The sequence below is a fragment of the Saimiri boliviensis genome, chromosome 10 (assembly GCF_048565385.1).
Source record: "Saimiri boliviensis isolate mSaiBol1 chromosome 10, mSaiBol1.pri, whole genome shotgun sequence".
NCBI lineage: Eukaryota > Metazoa > Chordata > Mammalia > Primates > Cebidae > Saimiri > Saimiri boliviensis.
In genome coordinates this window covers 20,239,270-20,257,794 of record NC_133458.1, presented here as the reverse complement: position 1 = coordinate 20,257,794, position 18,525 = coordinate 20,239,270, and the positions used below count along the sequence as shown (strand labels likewise).

Genomic DNA, 18,525 nt, shown 5'->3' with positions numbered 1-18,525 from the left:
GCCTATGCCTATAGATTCACAGTGACTAATTACAGATAGACTATGAAAGAAGGGATGTGACCGGTCACTAACTATAAAGCAAATTTGTTATGTATGTGGTAACTTGTAGATAGAATAGCTAGCAGTGAAATTTGTATTTATGCCATTTAGGTATTGTATATACTTTTAGTTAATATTCTAGTGAATTACGTTGTTGGGGGACTGGTATGAATTAATTTTACTACGGTAAAGTGAAGACTGTCAGTAATTTAAGACTTCATTTCTCTGCCAAACTTTCAAATGATGTCTGAATACCTTTATGTATGAGAGAAGCTACTTTCAAAACATGGAGAGTTGAGTTTTTACCCTTGGAAGTCACATATTAGAAACAAAGAAGGATTATGCTTTCTTAATGTCTTTCCCTACGAGATACACAGCAGAAGATATTTAGTCATAGCCATAGCCTAAGTTTAAGAAAACAACATGTTATAATTGTGTAGTTATATGCCTGAATTTACTAATCAGGATTATCTCAATGGTCTCAAATTTTATCATGCATTAGAATCACAATGAGGGCTTATTAAAGGGCCAGATTGCTGGCCCCATCCTCAGAGTTTGGGGTACTAGCTGAGAATCTGCATTTCTAATGAGTTCTTAGGTGATCTTGATGCTGCAGAGCCACCAACTTAAACACAATCAGAAGAATATTCCATAGGGAGAAGAGAATCCACAGATCATAATCTCAAAGTGCATAGACACTGAATCAAAGAATTTAGTGGGATCTTAGAGATCCTTTAGGGTAGGTCCCTTGTTTACAAATGAAGAAATAGAAGCCTGATAAATTCAGGTGGTTTAATACAAAATTAGACAGTTGTAGAGGCTGGTCTAGAACATAGAATCTATTATGTTCCAACAAATTCTGGAAGACTGCTGGTGCCATATTCAGTCCTATTTTCAAGAGATATATACCAAATACATTACACACACACGATTCTCAAATCTTTGTGGTTCTCAAACTTTAGTGTGTCTGAAAGCAGTCCTGTGGCCTTGCTAAAAATTAACATTCTTAAGTTGGGCACTGTGGTGCATGCCTATAGTCTCAGCTACTCGGGAGGTGGAGAAAGAAGGATAGCTTGAGCTCAGGAGTTCAAAACTGTAGTGTGCAATGATTATGCCTGTGAATAACAACTGCCCTCCAGCCTGGGTAGCACAATGAGACCATGTCAAAAAGAAAGAAAGAGAGAAAGAAAGAAAGGGAAGGAAGGAAGGAAGAAGGAAGGAAGGACAGGTAAAGTGTTCTTTAAGAGAGAATGTTCTATGATTGTGTAAGTTGATGTTTTAAGACAAATGATCTGTATACAGAAAATAACAAAATGGCAACTTTAAAAAAATATGCAAAATGCTTTCACAGGCTAAGATAATTCCCTTCAAAGATCCTGTAAGGTCAATGAGGCAACTGCCACATTCCGTTTTTGAAGAAATCTTGGAGAAGTCTTCATTCTGAAAGCCTCCTTCTTCTCATCTATGGAGAGGGTAATAATCCTAAAATGGATCTCCTGGAATTGTTTGGAGGATAAAATGAGATGAGATATAGGAAAGAAATGTGTGAATAGTAAAATATCACATGGACATTAGCTGTTAATGGAAAGCTAAAACAGAGTATGAATTGTTTCAGAGTATGAAACAGAGTATGAAATACCAATTGGGACATCTGCAGATAAAAGAGTTTTAATTGTACTGTAATAAGCTCATCCTGCAGAAGCTTCCTGATTGGTCAAATGAAACAGATAAGGCAAAGTCTCCGTGAAATTGCAAGATTTTACTCTCCCAGGCCCCAAATTATCTGGACCAGGAATTGCTGACTAAATCTGAATCTGGAACAACATTAAATATAATATGCCCTGTGTTAAATGGCTTTCTTAGAAAAGATCTTGTCTGATCTCTGTCCCTAGGACATTTCCTGCCTCTTCCGACTGACAATTAAATTGAGGATTGGAAACCAGACAATATTTACTTCCTGAGTGTTCTTTTCTTTTAGCAAAGCTGAAAAAATAATTTAAAGGAAGAAAACTGAAAATGATCCATTTACCCCTGACTCTGCCCTCCCTAGGAAGAAGGATCCCTGGAGTGGGATAAAGAAAATACAGAAAAGGAAGGGAGTGTCTTCCCATCCTAGCAGGGCATGTGGAGGAAGAAAAGGTGCTGACTATGTACATCAAGAAGCAATGCCACCATCACAAAACACCCACCCAGGACAGGGGCCCTTTCAACAAGGAGCATAAGAGACTGTTTCTGCCTCTGATAGCAGCCCATCATTTTGTTTTTCTTCCCACATTTTAATCAATATTTACCAAGCCATAGCAATCTGGCTTTCACTATCACCCTGGGGTTGAGTTTCAGCCTTTTCCACTGGCTGCCAAAATAATGACTCCATGCACGATTGGCAGGTCATTCATTTGAGCATAGGAAAATGAGCAGTTTCAAGAAAAGAGCTGGCATCTCTGCATGGGCAAATCAGTGCAAATCTAAAATGCAGTTACTGAAATTATATAAGGCTCTCCTTGGCCAGTTGGCCTCTTTTGGAAGACATCGCCTCAAACCATTCCATGTGCATGTGAAATGTCTAGACATGATTATAGAATTTTCTTGAAAGCTGATGCATCCAAGGAACATTTAAAGTAAGAAGCAAAGTAATAAAAAATTGTTCTTGGAAAATAAAATTGTTAATTATGGTCTCACCACATTTCCTAGTGAAAGTATGGTGTGAATACTCAAGAGGAGGGAGGTATAGTAATGAGACTAGAAATTTACAGCTTAGATGGGAATCTAGTCACCAATTACCAAGTGCTACAAGCCTGAGGCTACTTCTTGTTAAAAGGCCTCCCAGGCATTGAGGGTGTCCACAGTTCAGAGACCTCAGGAGCCTGCACCTCGTTCATGCTCAGTTCTTAGGATAATCCTGCTTCTCCACAATTCCTTCAGACCTGGAACACTGTCTTGCCCCAAATCAGCAATTCGTCTAGATTTCCTCTTTCTATCAATGGCACTAATATTCTCCCAAATCGATCAGTTTCAACATCTCATTTTTTTACTCACCCTTCATGTATTCACCTTCCATCATAATGTCTAGACTACAGACAACCTTTATTTTACCTCATGGTGTGCCTAGAAAGAATTCATCTTAACAATCTACTTATACCAAGGCATCAGCAATTCATTTATTTATTCATTCATTTGTTATTGTATAAACTATTGGCTAAAAGATCTATAGTGAAGTGGGGAGTGATAGTCATTGAAAGTAACTGTAATATGACAAGAATGAGCAAGCATGCACACCACTGCTTCTACCAGAACTCACACTTTCTTCTTCATATTTTCTAATCTTTAAACACAAGTCAGGAGACACTACCTCCTGGAAGCCTCCCCTGAATCCACGTTTACCTGACTAAAATGTCTCTCCCGTGGGTTTTCACAAATGCATATCTAGTTCATTGCACTGAAATTGCACTGATTAGCTATTCATGTGCCTGCCTGCTCTTCCCAGTTAGGTTGTCCAACTGAAAACAGGGACTGTGTCGTATTCATCTCTGTATTCCTGATACTTAACATAGAGCCTAGCTCATTCTTTCATTACATATTTTTAAATGAATACAAGAATGAATGAATGTATGAATGAATGAATGAATTACTATAAAAGGAAAACCATAGGAAGTTGTGAAACAGAGAAAGCAGCAAGTAATCATTTTAACTAGGGGAATAAAGTTAAAATTTTCACAGAGGTGATGGTATTTAAGCAAAGCATTGAAGTATGCCCAGGATTTCCTGAATGTATCAAGGGCTTGGGGTGAGGGGTTGTATACAAAGCATTCTTTTTTAAAACCTAATTGATTCTCTCCATCTCTAATCCGTTACTTCTTTAAAAATAATCGTTTTATGCCTTACTTTTACCAATTCTTTTCTTCTCTGTTGTGGAGAACTTTCAGTGATTCCTTACTATCTAACTCAATATGATTCAGGCAGGTTAGCTTTCACTTGAAGGGTCTTGCTGTCATTCCTAACATCTTTCTTCTAACCCTCCCTTCCACTCTTGGCCACTCACTCTCTGTACAAATCAAGCCCCTCTGTTTTCTGCCTCTGAGGTCATCCCTTTGGCTTTCCTCTTTCTCCATGCATTTCCTAGGATGTTTTCCCCATGTATTTCTGCCATACACAATGCAACCCTGCCTTTGAAAATCCGACCCTTTCCCAGCACTTTGGGAAGTGACAAGAGGAGGATTGCTTGAAGTCAGGAGCTCAAGACCAGCCTGGGCAATATAGCAAGACCCCATATCAAAAAGAAAACTCTATCCTCTCCGTGCAGCCCCCCTTTTCCACTCCAAACCACAAGAATGTCTTCCTTCTCTGATAAAAAAACACCAAACCACTCTTTTATCATTTCATTTTATATTCGATTTTCTAGCTCTAAGCCTGCTTTGTCCCTTTTGTGAGGATGCAACTAAGATCCCTACAGGCCAGGATCATGAACAGTGTCTTGTTGGAATATGTGCAGTGTCTCAGACAGATAATCTATTGATTAAAAATCCTTGAAAACTGAAGCAGCCCTCTAAGGATACACGGGAGGCTCTTGGCCTCAGGTGGACACCTTGTTATTCAGCTACTGGATGATGGGTGTGGGTACTTGCTGTAGATTTAATATTTAATTCAGTGAGAAGAAATAAAAATTTTAAGTGTGATAAGGAAATCTCTATATTACAAAAGAAAAATGTCTTCCTTGTTTCTGCTGTAGAATGATAGTTATTTTAACTTCTTCCATGCTGCCAGATTAAAGACCTTTTTAAAAATTTTTACTGTGTAACTAGCCCTTTAAGATAGACACATCATTTTTACTGCTTTTGCCCTAGCTCTTGGCATCCTGGGGTCCCTTCATGCTTTGCAACTTTCCAGGTTTTGCTCCTTGTCAAACTACATCAATACCAGTCTCAAACCTGAATCATAAAAGACATTTTAGAGAAACAGAGGCTTAACGCTCATGTAAAGGAATGACCTATCACACACAACAGGCTGCAGGGCATGGAGAATCCATCACCTAACCTTTCCCAGCCTCTGTTCATCTGTGTCCCACTGCTGGATGTCCAAGCTTGACAGTGAATGCTTTCCAATGGGAAACTGTAGCAGGATTTTTTTTTCCCATCCTTTGGTCCCTATTGTATGTTCAGCTGCACTGGAGCTAGCTGCTAATCAAAGCCAGAGACTCTCATACACAAACAAACCCAGCACTGTGGCCTCCCCCAGGGAGAGAACACAGCAATCCAACAAACAATTTAGTCAGGTGATAGCAGGCTGGAGAAACAGACTGAGCAGCTCCTAGACCTACCCTCCTGCCTGTACTTCTGCCCGTCCCCTTCCCCAGCGCAGACATGTTGAAACGCCATGCCAGGCAAACTGGTGTTTGAGAAAACAATGGGAATGAAACAATGTGCAATCATATGCAATCAAGAAGGGTAATCTAATGGCAGCATTCCTTATCCAAGGCACAGGACTCTCTTGATCATAAGGAGGTAGAAACAAATGACATAATGTGAAGAAACATTCCTGGATACTGGCTAGACAGAAGAAAGGAATAGTGAACCAAAATATATTTTCAAATACTCCCTGGGCTCTTGACATTGAATAGGGGAATGGAGCTAGAAGAGTACGACATTTAAGAATTTTGTGGTTAGAACTATTTGGACTACACAATCAATTCTATTTTTTACTAGGTTTTGATCTTGGACAAGTTAGTTCTGAGACACAGTTCCCTCATTTAGCAAGAAAAGTCGTCTTTACCCCATAGGGTTGTTGGGAGCATTTAACCCAGCACTGAATGTAAAGTTCTACTATTGAGCTCCCCACTGTATAGAAAGCACTCAATAAGTATTAGCTATTATTACAGTATTATTAATGCTGGTGAATTGTACTCAGAAATAAAAAAAAATGATGAGACATAATAAGAACAGAAAGCAAGGTCTTTGGTTTCTAGAACTAGCTGGTGATAAGGGAGCAAGTCTCCTTATTCTTGGTAGTTCCTAGGAACAACGTCTTAGAGGTGCTGGCAGGTCTTGATTTTGACTTATTGCCATGGGTCCTCAGAGCACAGCAAGGGAAGTTAGGGATGCCACCATTCAGGGTGAAGGTAAGAACAAGGCATGCCTTCAGACAAAGCAGGAACTGGGTACCAGGTACCTGAGCATTGATGATGAAACCATTCCCTAAGTGCAAAGGACACAGAAGAAGAAAAAGCTGGAGATTCCAACGAAAATGATTACTCATGTCACAATTCTGCACTAGGGCAGCCGATTACTATTAATTCTTGCCAGAGTTTTTGGAGGTCCAAACGTGGGACAAGAGAGGAATAGAAACTAGTAAAAGGTTACTCCAATTCTGTGCAACAATAAGCATGGATGAAGTACCATATGCAACTGGCATACAGTGGGCACTCAATCCATATTCAGGAATATTCATACTCAATGCCTATTCAGGAGGTGATAAAGTAAAAGACCTAGACACAATTGTGAGAACAAACAATGAGGTTCCACAACAAGAAACATAGCCCGTGAAACTCACAATTAATATAGTGACTTCCTTTAAATATAAAAGACAGTGATGCAAGATTAGCAATTGAAGTAGTTTCCCACGGAAACCTCCAAATGAAAATAATGCCATTTGGCCAGGCGCAGTGACTTATACCTGTAATCCCAGCACTTCAGGAGACTGAGGTGGGTGGACCACCTGAGGTCAGGAGCTCGAGACCAGCCTGGCCAACATGTTGACACCCCGTCTCTACTAAAAATACAAAAATTAGACAGGCGTGGTGATGTGCTCCTGTAATGCCAGCTGTTTGGGAGGCTGAAGCAAGAGAATCGTGCCTCTGCACTCCAGCCTGGGCAACAGAGAAAGACCCTATCTAAAAAAAAAAAAAAAAAAAGTAAGAAGAAGAAGGAGAAGAGGAAGAAAAGAAATACCCAACCTAAACTTTACCAAACTGAAACAGAATGTTGAACATGACACATTAAAGCAAATAGCAATCAAGGCAGAAAACCAGCCCCCAAATCTAGAAGGCATGTGTGCAGCAAAGCCCTGGCTGAAGGAACACTGATGTGTTCCAGCCTACAAAAAGCACATTTCAGTCTCCTGCTTTCATGATCCCTCACTAAAGGTGGGGAGGACATGAATGAAAATAACGGGTTAGAGGAAAGGTCTATGGAAGAGTTGGCTTCAGGGACCAGACTGTCCAACTCCACGCTCTGTCCCCAAGATTCCTCAAGTTCTGTTTTGGGAAGGAACTCTTTACTAGATACAGCAGATATTGCTTTGTCATCAAACACTTCCTCTGAGACAAACAAGAAGAAAGCCAGGTTTGCTCCACAGAGCCGAAGTGACTTACTGGGACGTTTTTTTTTTTTTTTTTTTTTTTTTTTTTTTTTTTTTTTGAGATGGAGTTTTGCTCTTGCTACCCAGGCTGGAGTGCAATGGTGCGGTCTCAGCTCACCGCAACCTCTGCCTCCTGGATTCAGGCAATTCTCCTGCCTCAGCTTCCTGAGTAGCTGGGATTACAGGCACACGCCACCATGCCCCTTGCTGGGAATTTTATGGCAAGAAGCACCTGGAGCCAAGGAGATGTGGAAAAACAAACAAGGCAAATCCTCCCGAGAGGAATCTCCTCAGGAGCACCATCATAGCCAGATGGGCCATAAGGACCCTATGGCATGCTCAGTACTTCCTCCTTAGCGGCAGAAGCCTCAATGCTATCTAATAGAATTTCCGATGAGGTCTGACGTTCCTCTCTCCAGGTATAGGCCTTCTATCTATGGGATTCTTGGATGTTTTCCCTAAAGCCTCAGTTCAAGTCCAATGCTATCTCTTTTGTCTTATTGGTCTTGCTGCCTTTGACAAAAAGAGCTTCCACTTAATGTCTTATGAAAAAAGGTCACTGGATGAGACATTAGAAATCCACAGAGTTAGCCTGCTTGTAGGAAATGTGCATCTGTTTAGAGAAAAACTGGTAGCAATCCACACTTATTCCTGCTGAATTGCTTTTAGTCTACTTCTCCAAACCAGATTCATTTATGACAGCCTTGAGTACATCTTCAAATCCCCAGATATCAAGTATCAGAAGGCTAACTGTAATTCCCGAACCATCAGAATAAAGCCGCAATTTTAAAAGGCTAAAAATCACTTCAGGCCGAAGTTGGTGGGAATCCCAACACTGGCAGAGATACTAAATGCATTTGACTTTCACTCCTCCTCTGCGATTGGGAATGTGGTAGTCAAACCCAAATTTGATCTGACTCACTTTAAACTCGAGCCAATTGTTCTCTAGTCATTCCAAATAATAACAGAGCAAATAAGTAACTCCCTGAAGGATGCCAAGCCCTGGAGCGACATGCATCAAAGAGGTTTGCTGATCTTGCAGTTTACCCACCTGCAGCGCATCAGGCCCACTCCCTTGGGTCCCACAGCTACTCCAAAGTTTCTCAGGCTCTTGAGAAGTGCTAAGGGGTTAGATCCAACCTGGGTGGGACCAGGCAGCTGTGTCTTCCCTGGGGAGACTTTTACCTTTGGATATATGGAAGGGTCCTTTAGAGTAAGAAAGAAAGACAATGTGTACTCTGCTTGACCTTTAATTGGCACACACTAAGTTCCCCAGGATGATTTGCTCCCATATAAACCCACATCCTCTGCAAGGACAAAGACTTTTATGTGTTTGCTTGCTTTATAAGATGTTTATTTGTTTGCATTTTTCTAGCGCTGGCTCTTTTATGAACCTTCATAACATTAATTTACTTAGCATTTTTTATTATTCTAATTTACCCATATCAAGCTAAATAAATTGAATTTCCATCTTAATTGGCTCATTTGGTAGAATCAAGCACACATGTTAACACGTGCATAGCTGTTAAAAAATATTGCATGCATCAATAACACTGATAGAAAGCAGGACACCCCATTATGCATCTAACTATTTTTAAAAGTTACATCAGAAAAACTGTAAAAGTATATCAAAGTGCTAATAGTGGTTCCTGTTTTAATAATTATAAGTTTTTTCCATAAAATTTGAATATCTTGTACCACGAACATATATTTTTCTAGAATGGGAAAAAACAATCTATTTCATCAGGTACATTTGTGTTTTCCTAATAAGAAATGTCGTAATGAGAAGAAAAATCTTTCATTATTTTTCACATGGTTAAAACTAACCAAACTTTTCATATATTTGACCTGCATTTTGCTGTATTTGAGATTCTGCGTATTCCCAGAGACATTGTTAAATAAAAAATATATTATAAATAAAAAAGACAATAGGAAGAAAGGCTTTATTTTATTGTTTCAAGATTTCAGCACAGATACCTGTTAAAAATAATCTAATAAACTACCTGTTTTCTCTCCTCTAGTAGCTTCAGTTTTTGCTCATTTGAATCCCTTGAAACATATCTAAAGAAATACATTGCACACAGAGGGCAATTTTTTTGTAATAAATATTTTTTGAGGCACTAACTTGACCCTTGAAATCAGGTTCTTTCAAGATGCAAGTTATGTTTTTGTTTTGTTTTGTTTTGTTTTGTTTTTTGAGACGGAGTTTCATTCTTGTTACCCCTGGAGTGCAATGGCGCCGTCTGGGCTCACCGCAACCTCCACCTCCTGGGTTCAGGCAATTCTCCTGCCTCAGCCTCCTAAGTAGCTGGGATTACAGGCATGCGCCACCATGCCCAGCTAATTTTTTTTTTGTATTTTTAGTAGAAGCAGGGGTTCACCATGTTGATCAGGATGGTCTCGATCTCTTGACCTTGTGATCCACCCGCCTTGGCCTCCCAAAGTGCTGGGTTTACAGGTGTGAGCCACCGTGCCCGGCCACAAGTTATGTTTTTTAAGCCAACAATCTGATGTTCGTAAGCTCATGAATGAAGGCCACCATATGTTAAAATCTCAGAGACGATTCCACTACTGTGTACAATGATCCTATGGCTAGGTCTTGAAAAAGCCTATGCACATCAAATAGGAAAGCCGCCATGAAAACACCATTCTAAAGTTTTGTATAGTTTCTGCTCTAAGTTTGGATGTTCGTCCCCAGTGAATCTTATGTTGAAATTTGATTTCCCAGTGTTGGAGGTGGTGCCAAATGGGAAGCGTTTGGGTCATGGGAGTGGATCCCTCATGAGTAGATTCATGCCCTCCCTCTTGGGGTTTGGAAGGGTGGGTGAGTGAGTTCCTACTCTTAGTTGCCCGGGAGCTGATTGTTAAAACGGGCCTGGTACCTTCCTGTGTTTTTTGCTTCCTCTCCTCCTATGTTCCACCTGTGCCCCTTCACCTTCTACCATGAGTACATGCAGTCAGAGGCCTCCACTAGATGCCCAGTCTGGAAACTTTCAGCCACCAGAATAATGAGCCAAATAAACCCTTTTTCTTTATAAATTATCCAGCCTTAGATATTCCTTTATAGCAACACAAAACAGACTAAGATAGCTTCTATTTTTCCTCTGTTACCCAAGACTCTTACCACAATATGTTCCTTATTGATTTAATCTGGACTCTGAAGCAAAAAGCCCCAGCTCTTTCTCTGGGCAGCCCAATGTCTTTGAGGAAGTCACAAAGATGGATGATTCCTGCTCTAGTTCCATTACGGTATGGAAGGAAACAGTCTGTCTAACGTAGTTACAGATGTTAGAATTCTAAAGAAGGGAAGACTCTAACACTAAATAAACATATTACAGTATATCTTTTTCATATTAAGAATGAAGTTTTCAAACACTTTCATTATCTTGTTTTTTATTTTTTTGAGACAGAGTCTCACTCTTTCACCAGGCTGAAGTGCAATGGCACTATCTTGGCTCACTGCAACATCTGCCTCCCAGGTTCAAGCAATTCTCCTGTCTCAGCATCCTGAGTAGCTGAGACTACAGGCGCACACAACCATACCCAGCTAATTTTTGGACATTTAGTAGAGACAGGTTTCACCATGTTGGCCAGGATGGTCTCTATCACTTGACCTCGTGATCTGCCCGCCTCAGCCTCCTAAAGTCCTCCTAAAGACTGTGGCTTACAGGAGTGAGCCACCACACCCAGCCAGCCTCATTAGCTTTAAAGGCAAATGAAGAAGGCCACTTTTGGATCACTTACACCTTCTCCAGAGAAAGACCCCAGCAGAAGCTCTGGTAAGGAAACCCAAGTACAACATCTGGCCAGGGACTTTTTACGTTTACAGGAACTTCAGTGAAGTCAATAGCAAATCAGGTGGTGTCTGCAATTTTCTTTCATAAATAATCATACATTGTAAATATTATTTGGTCACAAAGATGTAAGTTTTAGAAGTTTTCACATAGAGCAAGAAGCACTACTGACAATGATCCTTATCATTTTTAAGCTATGGCCATGATGACTAGAGAGTTCTGATTTGTCTCCTGTTCCCTCAAGTTTGTTGAATTAAACTATTGCGGCTTGCTACTCAAAAAGAGGTCCCCAAGCCAGCAGCACTGCTGTCACCTGGGAGCTGGGTGGAAAAGCATACTCTGAGAGTTCATTGGAGACCTACTGAATTTTGTCAAGAACCCTAAGTGACTGGTATGCTCATGAAAGTTTGAGAAGCACAGCTATCCAGCCATCATGTAAATGAACTGCTGCTAGCCAATTACTAAGGCCTATATTTAGAGAGAATAACCGATTTTAAAAATGTGACATGTAGCTTTTAAGACACTTCAGAAGGAAATATAACACAATCTGAAGTAAAAGAAAGCATGCCTGTTTCAGTTTAGCCTCATTTAAGATGTCTTCTCACTTTTATTTTAAATATGACTCATTGCTTTTTCTTCATTCCTGTCACACATCTTACCTCCTCCTCACTTTGTCTGTCAAACTTACCTTCAGGCATCTTAGGCAAGTTCTGGGTGTCCTGAGAAAATGACAATGACAATAGCAGGATTGGGGAACCAGAAAGGCAGAACTTGCCCCACTGACTTTTATTAAGTTCATGTTTAGTGCAACAGTTTAGAGGTGACAGATGTTCCGTCAGGACCATTGACCCTTACCACCAACCTGTGGGGTTGGCAAAACAGGTAACATCATCATCATTTCCCACTTAGAGCTCAAAAACCTGAGATTCCAGGAAATTCAGTGGCACATGCAGCAGCCCATAGCAAACAACAGCTAGACTGTGGTGAAATGCTGGTTCCTGAACCCAAACCTTAACTCTTTCCCTGGACTGAAGCCTCCTTCAACAGGGGTGAGAGACGGTGTGGTTATGAGCATCACTAAGGTCAGCAATAAGGTGCCTGTCTCTTGCATTGGAAGTCTCCTGTTTCCAAAATGCTCTCCTAGACTTTATAGGAAAGGATCAGATCAAAGAGTCTAAACTGGACACTTTGCATGCCAAACCTCCAGGCCTTGATCATGATCATATGCTCAGTATGTTTCCTTCCAGAAGAAAGGGATTTTCAATCTGCATTTAGAGAGAAGGAAGAGAATGGTCTGAGCATGTGGAAGGGTGAGGCCTTTCAAGAAGCAGGTTTCTTCCAGCCAGGTTTCTGCTTGAATGTTTGTTGCAGATGCCGAGTGGGCATGAGAAAGAAAAGCAATTCAGGAGGGGGAAGAAGTGGGGACTTGCATCTGGTGCTGCTTCACCATGATCATTGTTTTCACAGTCCTCCTCAAACACTCCCAGCAATCAGACTCCATGTTCAGTACTTAATGCTGATTTTCTCAATTTATACTCATACGTCAATCCTGAAATACAAGCCTGTGCTCCCAAGTTAGAGATAAGAACGTTGAAGTAAGGAAGACCACAATATTTGCTCATGGTCACAGAGCTACTAAGAAGTGGTGGTTTATACTTCAACATCTTGGATCTTGGAGCTCAAATATTGAGCCATTAGGGCTACTATTTTTAATGTATCATCTACATCCACATGCCCTGTCCTAAGTCCAGGCTCCTCGATTCCACCTCTTAAATCAGAACTGCTGAAGATGGGCTCCAGGCATCTGGCACGTGACTCTAGTTAATCTGATAAACATTGAAGACAGGGAACTGCTGCTGTAGGTTATTTGACTTCTAACTGTACATACATTGGATTTGGGGTTTGACATGAGAGACAAATGGGTAATTTATTAGCCAAAGAAAGAGATGGCATCATATTACAGAGGAATAAACTCAAGCTAAGAATTTTAAGACTTTTGTTTTCCTATCTGTATGTCATTGAATGTGGCCCCCTTAACTTGTCTATACCTACAATTCTGTGTCATTTTTTAAAATCCCACTCAATATACCTGAGTAGAGTTGTGGAAATATAATGAAAACATAAATGTGAAATATTCCAGAAAAAAGACCTACATAGAAGTTATAATGAAAATAATGCTTCAAATGACTAGTTTTGTCACTTTTAATAATATGGTTTGTTAAAGAAGAGGTAAGTGTTTCTCCATTCTGGAGGTAGTCTTGGGTCAGAAACTATGAAAAGTTTAAAATTATCAAGGTGAAATATGATTAGGAAGACACTCCGGAGAACTGGCAGGCCAATGTGACATGTGGAATGAAGGGAATAAGGGAAAGGGAATGGGAGAGGTTTCTGGAGGTTCGAAGTTGAGAATGGAAATGCCTCGGCTTAAACAGCAAATTGGCGCCAAGTTGTTTGGTAAGGCAAGGAAGATCAGGCATAGAACACAGATGGTCAAGGTGAGTGGATCAACATGGGCAAAGAGAATGAACGGTATTTAGAGCTATCTATTTATTTTCTCAGTCATTTGCCATCTTCAATGGTTCTATGCTAAATATGCTAGGGTTCTTGAAAGAATGAGAGAGTTTCTGCTTTAATAGGGAGCACGAGTTGGGTGGGGTGGGGCTGGTGTCAACTGGTGAGAAAGGAGTTGCTGAACTCACTAAAAGGGGTGATGGGAAGACTGAAGAAAAGAGAAGGGGAGAAGTACAGCTCCACCAGAGGGGGCATTTGCTTGGAAAACCTTTGGTGCCTTCAATTTCTGACTCAGGATTTCACCCAAATTCACAGCTAAAGTATAAGGATTTGCCTTCTTTCCTTTTATGTATATGTTTTCATTAAAGGACTCTCTTCTCTTTTGGTATAAATTTTCCTGAAAAGGACATCCACAGTGAGTGCCATGTCTTAAAAATTATACTGATTCTAAATAAACTCAGTCTGATTTCGTAAGAAAAGCACTTCCAATAATTTGTTTCTGCCATGTTACGTAGCAAATGTAAAATGAAAACATGAAGGAATTGGGAGTTCAATTTCTCTTCCAGAATAAGCAGCATTAAAGGAACAAACAGACATCATGCTTTTGAAATGGATATTGAGTACCATTTAGCCTTTTGTGAGCTCAATTTTTCTTTTTCTCATAAAAATGTGATCCTTTGTTGTTGGAACCGCTTAGGGCAAAAAATTGTACATACCTTACTCTAACTTGTGTTGTCATAATTAGTGTTCTAATGTTCTTATGTAAACATTGAGTAGATCATTAGCTGTTTGAAGATATATTTATTTGTCCCGTGCCCCTCATCACACTACCTACCATAAAGTAGGGCAGTCACTATCCATAAAAGTCTGGTAGGGATAAAAATAAAATAATAAGAAGTCCTTTACTTCAATCTCCTCCTCCAAATAGAATTGTGCCCAAACAATTGCCTTTGGTATTCACTGAAAGAAAAAATTAAAAATTTGAGTCTAGAACTCATTAGAGAGAATGAAGAGGTTCGAGAATTTTCCTAGTGAAAGTCGGAGTTAAAGCTGAAAGAAGAGTGTTGTGACAATCCTGAAGCATTTGGAGAGGAGAGAGAAAGAGAGGGTTGGAGGTGGGGGACTGAAATATTTGGAAATAAATGTACACAATTGGAAGATGAGGGGAAAAAAGCAAAACGAAAAGTGAAAAAAGGGAGTGTCCAAAGAAATTAGGAAAATATTAAGATGATACTATATCAAGGATGTTACAGTACAAGATGATCATAAAAGGTTGGGATTAGTAACCTGTGACTTTTAAAGCATCTTGTCCAGAAATGAGTGAGGGTACAATGGATTTTAATTGAGATCTCCTTTAAAGACATTTCTAATAAAGAATTGCCTAAGTTCACATCACTTATCAAACATAAAGTATAAGATATTTTGTGAGAACATAGAGACAAACACCATGTTCTATTTCTTAAACATACTACATTGTCTAGCACAATGTAGTATTAGGCATCCAACATACATATAATAAATATTGTTAAACTAGCTGGCCATAGGAGCAAGAAAAATTGTATTGTTGGAGTAGGACCCCAGGAGGATGTGACAGAGACACATAACTCCAGCTGCACCCTTACACTGATGTTGGGAAGCTGAGAAGAGAATGAGGTCAACACATTGCAGTGATGAAAGTGTTGGCTGACCCTTAGCCAAGGTCTTGAATTAAAAAAAAAAAAAAAAAAAAAAAAAAAAAAAGGAAAATACCATTGAATCAGTAGGAGGGCATTGTTACTGAAAACAGATTGGGAGCAGATCAGGTCCAAAAGAATGTCAAAATATCAGCTATTGAAGGTCCAAGTTTTCAAGAATGCCAAGATATGGGAAGACATCCCTAGTACATCTGTACATAGAGAAATGTATCCTGTCATAAGAAGAGGGAATTGGCTAAGACGTTCTGGGACCTATTGGGTGGAAATAGTAGCTACCAAATTAATAGATAAATGAGATAAAAGAGGGAGAAACAGGTAAATCTAAAAGCAGGAAGAAAAGGGAGCAAAGGGTTAGAGACACAGAATGCTATTTGTGTTTTAAAATGATGTTTTGGCTTTTGCTAAGAACAATTCTTAGAATTAAGGGCCCGATTATCAGTTACTATGACTCACTTATTTCAAGATTAATACACATCAATTGATCTTTTTGTTATACTCTGTGTGAAAAAAATCTAAGATTCTATTTTTAGAAAACTGGATATGATTGTCTTTTCTATTTGAGGTATCACTTTATCTAAACTCACTATGAAAAAGAGGCTCAATAAATAAAGCCCAAAAAAATGAATTAAATTTTATTTCTAAAAGTGTCTCAAACATGAAGGAGCCACTGTATTCCCTTCTCACCCTGAAGAAATTAGGGATTTGTGCTGAACGTGATCTATGTAATTAAATCCAAAATATTACCATATTTATAATACCCTCTGATAATGTTTCATCATAGCTACCCTTCTAAGCTACTGTTTTAATTTCTTATTTACTAAATGCCAAAATAGAAACAAAATGAGGCTTGTTATATTTTACAATCTAGAAATGTTGTAATGACACCATGAAAACTATGCCAAATACTAGGCTGGCTTGAAATGGATGGAAAAATAGCCCAGCGAGTGGAAACTTCAATTGTCCATAAACAACAGAAACAAAGACAACTTTCCTTAAGGTCATGCTCCAAATTCCACTTAAGCCAATTGACTCTGGATGGAAAAAAGCAAGCCCAGCTCATAAAAAGAAGGTTCATACCTGAGTATCATTTTACCTCCCCTCCCACAGCAACAACATGACCTTGTGTCAGAAGGAGACAAAACTCTTCGATTATTCATTTAGAACAGAAGCCAGAGGAGAAAACATTCCTCGCTCTTATGGAGAAGCCCAAACTCAACATCACTAGCAAAGCCATGGAACAAAGACCACTGCAGAATTCCCACACAGTCTCATGCTCCTGAGAAAAGTTGATCTCAAACCGGGCTGAGATGCACTCAGGTGTGGAGCACATCTGAACTCTCATCACACTGGGTGGTTCAGTTTGGATGCCTCCTTCAGGAGATAAGTAAAGAACAGCTCCCCATATCATTATACCACCATATTAAAAAGCATAATTGTTTAGAGAAAGGGAATTCGTATTCTGAATTCTGACTCTGGCCCTCAATTTATTGTTAATTTATCACATCATTATGAACAAGCCAGCTAAACTCAGTTTCCTGGGAAATTTTTGAATAGTAATTGAAAACACCATGTCACAAATAGGAATAAGATCAGAATTCATGTGAGAATGTCATGTAGGTGAGAAAGCAAGGATATCTTCAAAGGAAAAATAAAAGATTTAAAGTTAAAATATTTAACATCTAAGATTAATTTTATTGAATAAAAATGATTCAACTATATGGAAATCTTATTTCTCTCTATTGTTTTCAGTTGTTTCAGGTTTAAAATTTATAAAAGGGACATTAGCTTTACTGAAATGTTTCAAAAAAATGAAAATGCTCATTAAAAAGAAATGTAGGTCTTGCTACATGTTGATATATGTGAAGCCCAAAAAAGGCACATGGAAAATGTCAATAAATTAGGAAGTTTATGATTCCAAATCTCAGGATCTCATGAAAAGAGGTCTAAAAAAAACAGAATTATATATAATACATTAGACGCTAAATATAGTTAGGCATACTTTATTACTCTAATTCTCTATAATATCTCATTTAAAGTCAGATAATTAAAAAGTCACGTATTAAATAGTACTTTTGTTTATCTCAGGCTCTACCTTTGAGAACATTATACATTTGCATCCAGAAGCAAACAGCTGGAACACAGCAACTAATAATGCCATTGTATGTGGCTTCAGATGGGAGTTCCTTATGGTGGCTTTTCAATAAATGAAGAAAAAGATGTCCCAAAGGGAATCAGTGAGCAGTGGCAGAAAAAAAGATCACCTTCTATGTATTTAGAGTACAATTAGAGAATTTAAGGCCCAAGTTTCTTAAAGCACAAAAGGATGGAATTAGAGTATTTTGAAAAAATATAATTTTAAAAAATCTCATCTAATTTAAAGGAAAAAGTATAAATATTGCCAGTCTGAAATAACTCATGTCCCAAACAGAGAAAAAAAAAAAGATAATATTCATTCTAATTTCCTCTGAATTTAACTGGACTACATATTTTTTAATGATTTGGCCTTTAAAGTGCATAATTTACTTAAAAAGAAACATAATGAAGATGGAAAATACAAGCTTTATTTTCTGTGTTGGGAGACTTCTCTTTTGTTTCATTCTCATTACCTTTTAATATTTCTACATATCAATGCATTCCTAGATAATTAAGGGGCTAAAATGGGCTCTGCTGTTTCATCAATTCGACATTTGCCTTGGATCATAAAATTGCTTCATTATGTGATTAGTTCAAAATCTCTTTTTGGTAATTTCCCAAGTCTTCTCCCAGATCTCTCACTCCAATGTGCGTACGCACGCGCACACACAAGCACACACACACACACACACACGCACACACACACGCACGCACACACATACCCCACCCCTTTCTCAAGCTGCTAAAGCAAAATGCTTGATAACTCTTAAAATGCTCAAGGATGGGAACTTTAATATTCTCTCTTCTTAGGACCCCCCCACCCCTCTTATTTTCTGTATGTATCCCCAAACTTACAAAGCAGCTCTTAACAGACACAAGGGTGAGTTAACAATAGAGTGTATCTAAACTGCATGCATGTGTTCTTGTATGTGCATGTGTGTGTTGTGTCGTGTTATGTCATGGAAAAAGGGGTGTGTGTGTATAGAGAAGAGAGAGAAGGTTTC

At 39.0% G+C, this 18,525-nt stretch overlaps 1 protein-coding gene across 2 annotated transcripts in view; it reads right to left on the bottom strand.

Moving 5' to 3' along the window:
• Positions 1-18,525, bottom strand: part of PTN (pleiotrophin) — a 116,636-nt gene that overhangs the window by 96,925 nt on the left and 1,186 nt on the right. The gene's annotated exons all lie outside the window — the stretch shown is intronic.